The sequence below is a fragment of the Pinus tabuliformis genome, chromosome Q (assembly GCF_031772625.1).
Source record: "Pinus tabuliformis cultivar Carrire ecotype Pingquan chromosome Q, CPIR1, whole genome shotgun sequence".
NCBI classification, from domain to species: domain Eukaryota; kingdom Viridiplantae; phylum Streptophyta; class Pinopsida; order Pinales; family Pinaceae; genus Pinus; species Pinus tabuliformis.
Genome location: NC_142296.1, coordinates 1,331,994,061 through 1,332,004,428, shown reverse-complemented (window position 1 = coordinate 1,332,004,428; position 10,368 = coordinate 1,331,994,061).

Here is a 10,368-nt window from a genome sequence, read left to right as displayed (position 1 = left end):
CTTCAATCCATTCACTGAATCTGTTTATGATTTGAACAGCTGATTCACAAACTATCTGATTGCCCTTGTGATAGCTCTTAGATCCTCCTTTGATCTACCCCTGAGTGTTGAATTACTGATTGCTTTTACTCGGCCAAAAACCAAAGACTGAACTGCAAACTGTGACCCGGAACCAGGATAGATTCTCGTTTCTGGCCCAGCGCAGGTACTGTTAAGAGATCCTGAATTTCAGCGCACTTCCCGAAAGGGCAACCTGCGCTGCATTTCAGATTCTCTATGTTACAGGTACGCTGATCAGACTAGCCCTGTGCAGCTGTGGTTCTTGTGCTTCATTCTTTCCAGTTCTATCTCTGAATTTTGCTGCCTGTGATCAGTATATGTCTGTTCGAAACCCCTTTTCCTTGCTGTTATTCCGCCTCCTTTGTACAAAAGAACTATAGATGTTTTTGTGTGTTTGTTGAGTCATTTACAGTTCTCCTTAGCAAAAGTAGCGTAATCGTACTGTCGTCCATTGATTTGAATCTGTCGTAAGTGTCGATTTCGATCGTTGGAAAGAGTTTGATTGCTGTTGCTGGTTGATTATCCTATTACTATTGCTTTTGGTCTGGATTTGTGATTTTCTAGTGTCAAAAATGAGTATTCATTTCAAAATTGTAAGGTGTCGTAATCATCTCTATTTTTGATTTCGAAAAGAAGCTTGTTTATGTTTGTCGCTTGAAAAGAAATTTAGATTTGTACATCAACTTTCTTTTTAGCATCCATGTACTAAGAAAGTCAAAAACAAATACATGCATGTGCATTTGCATATAGACAGTCTGTTTGGCTTGATTTAGGAAAGTGCATTTACAGTGTGCTCTTTGCTCTTTGTGAAAAGATTGTGTCTTTCTTTTCCTCTAGTAGCTAGGATTTTCATTGCACAAAAGAGATAAAAGTTTGTTTATCATCTTTAGATTGCATTTTAGGAATTACATCTGCATCTCGTGGTGAACCCAAAAGGAAAACTTCATAAGAAAGATCAACTTAAAATAAATTCAATGAATCTAACAACGCTTTGGAACTTAACGCACAACATTTAGAGGTCTAGGCTAGAGACGTATTCCGACGTCGTAAAACCTGGTAACTGTTGTTCTCACTGATGGTTGGGTGATTCCTCCACTTTGAGACGATAAATTCCAGTACGGACTTGTGCTCCCACGTACCATCGAGTATATTTTGGGAGACCCCTATAGGCTTAAATCCTTTATCCGTAGGAAGCCGTGTCTGCCGCCCTATCGATCGCAATGCACTGAACACAGCATTCGGGAAGATTGACTGCCGTACCGTAAAAAGTATTCTGCAGTTTTGCGATTGGTTTGGTACTCCCTCTACCTAGACCTCCAGAGTAGTCCCTTTCGTTCCTTTTCAGACTCCTTAACGGAAAAGGTCCATCTGAGCACTTGTCACTTCAGGCTCATTAAAAATCGAAGGAGACTAGAGTCATCTTTTGTTTTTTCTCAACTCTTAAAAATTGAAAAAACAAGTTGTGTCAAAACGTCTAAAATTTATTTTAAACGGAATAATCATCACCTTTTCCCTCGTTGGTCTTCGAAGTTAGTCTTCCTTCATCTCAAGTTCTTGTAGAATCGCTAGGAAATCTTTTGGATAGACTAGATATGTCTGAACAACCGTCGACATCTAGGACTGTGTCATCCGACACAGCAGCAGCAGAACCTCCTGCTGCTACTCCAACAATGTTCGCCAGTATACCATCTGTCCCGGCAAGTTATCAACAACAAGTCGGAGTCCAATCAGGGACTGTTTCGATGACATGGTCAGTTCCTATTTCTTCATCTGGATTATCATCTGGTATTTCTTATGTTGAAACTCAACAAATTGATCCAATGTGTCTTCAAAGGCCAATCTACCCTTTAAGTGCTGGATTGCCACCATATGGAGGGCAGTATGCCTTTTCATTGTTCCCTCCTGGAGAACAACCATGTGGGAGTTTACAACAAAGTTCAGGTCAAACTGGAATTACATCCAGCGGTTGGGTACCAATACTGCCTCAACAACCAAGGGTTGTATATTCAATGAAACCAGTCCACCTTGTGTCGAATATTCCCACTATACCTGCTATGGTGACTACGTCGCAAGTACAAGCGCTACCTGTTGTATGTCGACGCCAAGTTTCTCAGGTTGCAATACAACAGCCTCTTGTCTCAACAACTCAATCACAACCTCAGGTTAGTGCCTCCTTATCTGGAGCGACTCAGGCTCAAACAAGTACTGTGAAACCTCATCTTGGTCAATCATCCAGTATTGGGCAACAACAAATGGTCGAACAACCATGGCTGGTTCAATCTCAACAACCCCCATTCCAGCAATCATATCAAGGACCTGAGCAACAAGTCTTTGTAAGTAATGGGCAATCGCATTTCCAAAGCGGTTATCAACAAACATATTATAATGGTTATGCCCATCAACCTTGTCAAAGTTGCCAGCATCAAATGCATTATGTCGGTATGAAAAGACCCACTGCTCAGGTGATTCCATCTTATCCTGGGTATGCTTCGCCTAACCTGAATCAAAAGTTTCCCTTTGTAGCAACTCTAGAATTACCAGATCTAAACCGGCTGACGAATGATCCAATTGCTTATTCCCCTTGGTGGCCAGCGATTCCACATAGACTTCCGTCAGATATTCCTAAATTTAATGGAAATCCGGGTGAAGACCCGTCGAATCATGTGATGACATTTCACCTGTGGTGTTCATCAAACACCCTAAACGATGATTCGATTAGACTTCGCCTTTTTCAGAGGACATTAACTGGTCTGGTAGCAAAATGGTATATCGAATTGCCTAGAGCTTCATTCGACAACTTTAGTACCCTAGCCACAACCTTTTTAACCCATTTTCAATTACCGATAAGGTACAAAATGGGAACAGAACTTCTTACCAACTTCAAACAAACGACGACCACTCACATATCTGATCATATACATGAGTGGAAACGTCATCATAGAATGGTGAAAACGTATGTTCCCGATTAGCTCTTAGCTGAATGGCTTATCAAGTCATTACTGCCTTCCATCACGGAAGATGTGGCAAAAGGGGGGGTTGTCACCGAAGAGCAGGTTATCGCTCGTGCGCAATACTTGGACTTGATTTACACTCAGTCCGGCACGCTCTACGACAAAATACCTGATGCTCCTAGACCGGAATTCTCAGTTCCTCCCCCTCCTAAATCAAACAATGACTCTCATGCCGGTGATGGCGTGATTGGCGCAACAGACACGAAATCGACAAAGGCTACATCTAAAAAGGCCCGTAAGATTTCTAGTCAAAATGAAAATGAGAAACTTCTTGCCTCAGAAGTAAATGCCGTGTCGACCGACAAGGGTAAACAACTGAAGCAACCAGGGGGCAAGAAGAAAACGAAAGGGAGAAAAAAGAAGCAGGATGAGTCATCTCCTGGAAAACCTTCTGCAAACCCTTCCGGGCAAAGGAAACCACCTGTGGGGTGTCATATATGCGATGAGGATCATCGGACGAGAGATTGTCCACATAAAGCTGAAGTTAAGAAACTCTTCAAAAGTTTAAAAACCTCGGCAGTATTGACTGATCCATTTCCAAAACCGGGAACCAAATTGGTTGCTAATCAAAATGCTTCCCGATCCCAAGTGCTTATGTTGTCTATCTCAAAGCAGCAAAATGATGCTTTGACAAGGAATAAAGATTACAGGAATCCACAGCTGTCGAATAACAAGGCTAATGAGCAACCTAGTAGTTCGACAACAACTTTGACCGAAGTTGTGCCACCCATCATTCCTAAACCAATGATAAAGTCACCAAAGGGAGTAGTACAAAAATCGACATTTAATCCTCGTGCAAAAGTAGCACAGAATTATAATATAATAGAGGACCTGGCCCAATCATCGTCCGCTATGTCGACACTTGAGGTACCGCAAAATTTCCCCTCTCAAAAGCAAGCTTTATTATCAGCAATATGTGGGATTGGCCCAATGGATTCCAATCTTGTGGCCTTTGATCATAAAGGATATGACCCTTAGTTACCAGCTCAACTAGCTTTCCTTATTCAAGTGAAAACCCTCAACAAAACTATTCATCGAACAATTATTGATGAAGGGGCATCTACATGTATTATGTCGATGAGTTGCTGGAAAAATTTAGGCTCACCACCCTTGTCGAGATCGTCAACGACGTTAAAAGCATTTGATGGACGATCATACACTCCATACGAAATTTTAAGTAACTTGCAAGTTGAACTGGGGAGCAAAATAGTAGAAATAGATGTTGAAGTAATTGACAGAAACCTCGATTACAACATCCTATTGGGAAGACCCTGGATATATGCCATGGCCGCAGTTGTGTCGACCTACTTCAGGAAGATTGCATTTCCCTTCCAAGGAGGAATTACAATCGTCGACCAACAAACATTTCTCCCCAACAGTTCACAAGTTACAGGAAGCATTCCAATGATCCATGGAAGCAATCATTCGCTTCAAAATATTGGAGTAGGCCTCCTAAAAGACCCTGACTTAATGGGTACTTTTGCCCTACCGCCTCCGAGTAATCTAACGGAAGTGGCCACAGTGGGAACCTACAATACGAAATCTTCTATATCTAATGGATTCGGAAGATTCCTAAACATTTTGTCAGCATGGATCATCGCCCTAATAGAAATATTGTAGCAATCAATTTTCTTGGCCTGGGGGGCAAACTCAAATCAGCGCTCATCGAGTGTTTGGAAAGATAGGTCTAAGGAATATGGCACTTCTTCAAATCCTTCGTCGCATGTACATTTAACAGATGAAGGAATCATTCATTCAATGATAGGAGAGGCACCATGGGAAGATTACCACCATCGCTCCCATCTTCCGGATTACCACAGAGATTATTCCAGCAACCTTAAGCATCCATCAGTTCTTGATTTTCTATCAAATATTGTAAATACGGTGGATTTCTGAGGACATTTATTATCTCGTGTCAACCTCGTTAAAAAATGAAACAAGGAGTCATGAGGATAGTTCTTTTACTGTGTCAACCTCATTAAAAAATGAAACAAACCCCCTTTCTAAATCTCAAAGGTAAACCTTCATTCCAACCACCGAGTTGAATGCAATGAAGCTTGGGGGGCATGCACCTTGATTTTCATTATTATGCTGGGGGCATGCAAACTTATAACGAGCAGTGTTACTGCAGAGTTCAAGCTCGTTAAAAAATAAACCCGCATCGAGCAGTTTTAGCACATAGTTCAAGCTCGTTAAAAAATAAACATAAGACATGAGCAAATGTTTCCCCCCCGCATTTAAGCTCGTTAAAAAATGAACTATTCCCCGGTAAATAACCATCGTGAATGTAGTACTTCAGCCGTTAAAGCCTTGGTCGTGTTTGCACCATCACCTCCACTTTTTCATTGGCTGATCATTCACCTCCATTTGATTGTTTACCCATTTTGAGGAACAGCTACGAAGAGTGATTTCACTAGCCATCCTTGTGACACTGCCGCGATTGGAAAATTCCAAACCTTACCTGGAATCAGCTGCTACCCGTTTTATCACTCTTTTCTCAAAAGACGAGTCTCCTTTAAGCTCTTTTCAACTGACTCGTAAAATATGAAAATATTGCCGAGCCATTGGCCTCTCCAACTTGTTAAAGGGACAGGAAGTGCTATCCCTCCTCTAGATTTTAATCTTTCTGGACCTGAGGGATTATTACACAAAACGATTGAGCGCTTGTTTTTTTCGGCTCGTTAAAACTATCGAAAATTCATCCCTTATGTATTGTTTTATACTTTTTCGGACTTAAGGGATTAGATGGCGAAAAAGGAATTTTGGAGTTACCTTTACATTCCTTTTCAGACTCTCTAAAATTGAAAAGGGCCGAATTATCTTTGTCGTTAAACTCATTAAAAAGATTAATAGCGACAAACTTGTCTTTAGACGAGAACGAGTTTCACTATCGCTAGGCTCGTTAAAACATAGCGATGGGTTTGCCCGAAGGGTAAATTATAGAACAAGCATATGTTATCCTCCTCAAGATTGACAAAAACAAAGAGGTACTGGTCAGCAATGACTGGGGAAAAATTGGGAAGAAAACTCAAAGAAACTTTGTTGGTAGCAAGTCGCTCTTGAACATGACACTTCCAATCCGTGTCCGAGTCGGGTTGGGTTGTTTCATTCACCGGTCACATCACCATGGTCACGCCATACCATCCACATTTGGGGTTACTGCTACCAATCCATCACATCAGTGTCGCCGGTATGTTCAAGAGAAGTCATCTAGAGAAGTCACCCGTGTCTCACCCACTACCATACATTATACTCCATTCTTTCATGACCGCCACCCTGAACCTTATATCATCAGATCGTTTTCACCTCCATCAAAATCATTTGCTCTGTTCCGTGTCATTGATGTGGGATTCATTAAGGCCCTCCTATGACGGATCACTTCTTGTCGACATGAACTCATTATCCAAGAAGTTGATCTAGGAACACCCCATTCAGTACTTTGAAGCTTGCATGCCTCAATGGCAAGATTCTCACTTCCGGCGACAGGTTTACATCAATGGCATTCAACCGAAAGATTTTGTGTGGTGTTTGACGCCAAGTCCTTTATTCACACCATGTGAATTGTACTTCAGTACCTTGAGGATCATTATCATTATCGGTGATTCCTCTCGCGCTTGTTAACAATTTACATCATTGGCTGGTAATCAAGCGATGTCTTTCCATGTTCGACTTCAAAACATTTCTCACATGGATCGACTTGTACTTCGAGTGAAGATTGGACGAGATTGAAGACCCCGGATCTAGTTTCATCCATGCAAGCTGCGATATATATTCAGGGAAATAAAGACATTAAATGTACAACATTGCAGCACAGATAATCATCCTACCAAAAGGATGATGGCTCTATCAGAATCATCAGTCTACACTCAGACGATTGTCTGTCCTATGTACATGAAAATGAATTTATAAAGCTGAGCATGGGAATGCCCGCCTCAGCTAGATCATGAAAACAGTATGAAGATAATGTATTGTATTGTATCTTATTACAGGTCTCCTCCCAGCATTGAAAGAACTTCGGATCCTCATAATAAAGCATTTCACCCGACACCAAAAGGTTAACGGCCTCATACTTTAGGGGGCAACTGTTATAGACATTTTTGTGCCCTACAACCCCAAGCATGAAATTTCCATAAACCAAGGGCTCCTAAGTCCCTAAAAGTGTTGTTCTAACCTCTAAAGGAACAAGGTCAACAGATTATAGCTTCTCCCAGAAGTTCTCCATGAGAAACTACTCAGAATCGGTCAAAACTGGATCAATACACTTGCTCCATGGCCAGGGTGTGATGCATCGCACCTTGTACACACGGGAAGTGTGTTTCATTTCGAAAATCCCTTCTGTGGGGTGCGATGGACGGGAAAAGACAAGTGGCGGAGACAGTTTGCGAGGTGGATGATCATGGAATCTTCCAGAAACTTCTCCTGGGACACTTGCCTCTCAAAATCGTCTAAGGATGAGTTAGAGATCAATGAGATCTCCAAGTGGCATCGAGAATTATCAGAGAGAAGACACTAATCAAAAACCCAGAGCTGACTCACACCTCTGCAAATATCTATATATAGATCTCTCATCCCAGAGATCCACAGGTTGTAGGCTGGAATTTTGCATATTGTAAGGAATTGCTATTGGTTTTTTGAGACAAACATCAGAGTATTGGGTGATCTATGCTTTGTTTGAGGTGAAGAGGGGCTTCTTTGCTGGGAGGTTGATGCTGGGTCAGGAACCACCGTTGTAACTCCTCCTGGATCTTTTCTTGTTTATCAATAAAAACTATTTGAGTTTTTCCTCCATGCTTTTGTATCATTGATGCTTGTTACATTTGTGTGGTTAACTTAATTCTGATCCTAAGTTGTTTATGAATATAGATCCATGTCTTTGTATAGTGTTCTTCTTCTGTGATCTTACAGGTACCTTGTGAAGCTGGGCAAGTAAGGGAGCCGGTAGCTGGAGACTGTCAAAGAAGAGAGGGATTGGATCAAAGGATTAGCGCAAGACACAGGTTGGTTCTTTCTATTCCTCTCTATCTATAGTTCATAAAGGAAATACAAAAGTAGTTTTTCTCTGTTTATTTCTAAGGCAGCTATCACACCTTAGTGGGATAGAGCAGTTCTAAATAGACACTTTCCCTGTAACATTTACCATGTATTCTGCAAAAACCAATCAAGGGATTCCTAGGCCTTTGGGATTTTCTTGAGACCACCTCTACCCCAGATTTTGAAACCATATGACAATTCCAAAACAATCCCATCAGACTATGGGTATCCAACAAAAGGCAAGGCTAGGCTAAAAACTGCTATCATAACCCGACAAAAACATGCCACTGACAACAAAATAACCATACACCAATATGCAAAGCCATGCATGTGCAAACCAGCTAGGAAATCACACATGAAATATGTTACCTAAAAATATTCCTGCTAAAACTTCTTGGATCCTTGCTTTCCCTCCTTTCCTTTGCTTTCCTTTTCCTTACTTGCTCCAAAGCTAGAGTGCTCCAAGAAAACTTTGTGTTTCCAAGGGTGAGAGAGAGAGAGAGATAATAATGAGAGAGATCCAAAACTTGTAGGTTTTAACCCCATACAGAAATTAACTACATATGAATTTTAAAAATATAAAATAAACAATAGCGAGAGCATAACACATAAAACAAATATACATAGAGATTTTCCCCTGGATCCCAAAACTGGGACTACCAGATTGATTTTTCATCGTGTTCCTTTCATATGTTACAATACATAGATATACATGTTGAAGCATCCAATACCATGGACTGAAAACCATCGCGCCCAAAACCATGTTTGAAAACCATGCACAAAACCATAGGTAGGTTCGCCCACCTAATATAGGGTCCAAAAAAAAAATTTCCTATGAGCACTACCCGGGACCCCGTAGAGGGGGGCTACCTGCGCCCCTCAAACCCCCTGGACAGGGGAGCTGCCACCCCCCCACTGCGCAATAGACACAACGAAGGGGGGACTTTGGCCCCCCCCCCAACCCCCCAGTTAATTAGGGCGACTAGTCGTGGAAAGAATATAACACATCCCAACAAAATTGAATAGACAAAAGGTTACAAATTGATCCTCGTATGCCTTTTTATCAATTAGGCCTTTGTTTTCCTCATTTTCCATTATTTTCCTTCAATTTCCTCCTCACATGCAACCTGCGACCTTTCACCTTACTTTTCTCCTATTTTCCTTTATTTTCATAAATAAATGTGCCAAATATGGCTCTTTTCCTTTTTAATGCCTTTTCCTTTGCCAATCTCCTTTAGCTATAAACACATTCAGTGATGCCCACTAACATATCTTTTCCAAACATTCATCTTGGAATACGTGTCCCTTAACTGTGGTCTTAGTTTTCCTTTTTTTAGCTTTTATTATGTGAAATTTTAACGAGGGGTTTTTACAAACCCCTCCCCCTTGGGGAACACAGTCCTCAGTGTAAACCACACCAAGACCTTAGAAAAACTGCTGAAAAGAAAACATACTACACATGAAGCTTTATAAATTTTCTCATTATAGTATTTACAATGAATGACCTACCCAAATGAAAAAACATCATGACAACATGACAAGATAACAACCATATAATTATTGGAGCTTTATAACTTATCTCATGGCAGTATTTACATCCATATACATATGTACATGTACCATCAACAAAATGTATGCTAAAAATATACCAAACATCAAACCAAAAATGCTTTGCCTCAACAAGCAAACAAGGAATGATACATGGCCCGCATCTGATCCACCATCTCCCATGCATCTTCTTTGGGCCAAAATTGCTTCCAATGCACTTTAACTTTCTCTATGGCTCTGTTCATGAGCATGATATGATTGCACTGCAATATGCACTGAGGCTCCGATTGGAATTCTCGTTCCTTCTCCACTTGCAATACAGAGCAATCAATAACATGATCAACATCCTTTATATACATTTTAAGCAATGAAACATGGAAAACATCATGGACTTTCGCTGGTGGAGGTAGTACAATTTGGTAGGTTACTGATCCAATCCTCTCAAGGATCTGAAAAGGCCTGCAATACCATGGTGCCGACTTGGCACATGATCCAATCCTTAAAGAGCTCTTCTTGGACTTGATGCACAAATACATATCCTCCCCAACCTGAAACTCCTTGAATACCTTGCTTGGTTCGTATAACTCTTCTTTCTATCTTGTGTTGCCTTTAGATTCTTCTTTATAATATGCATTTCCTATTCCATGTCTGCCAACATATCCTGTCCAATAAATACCATGTTCATTAGATTGCTCCAGCTGATGGGATTATTCAACTC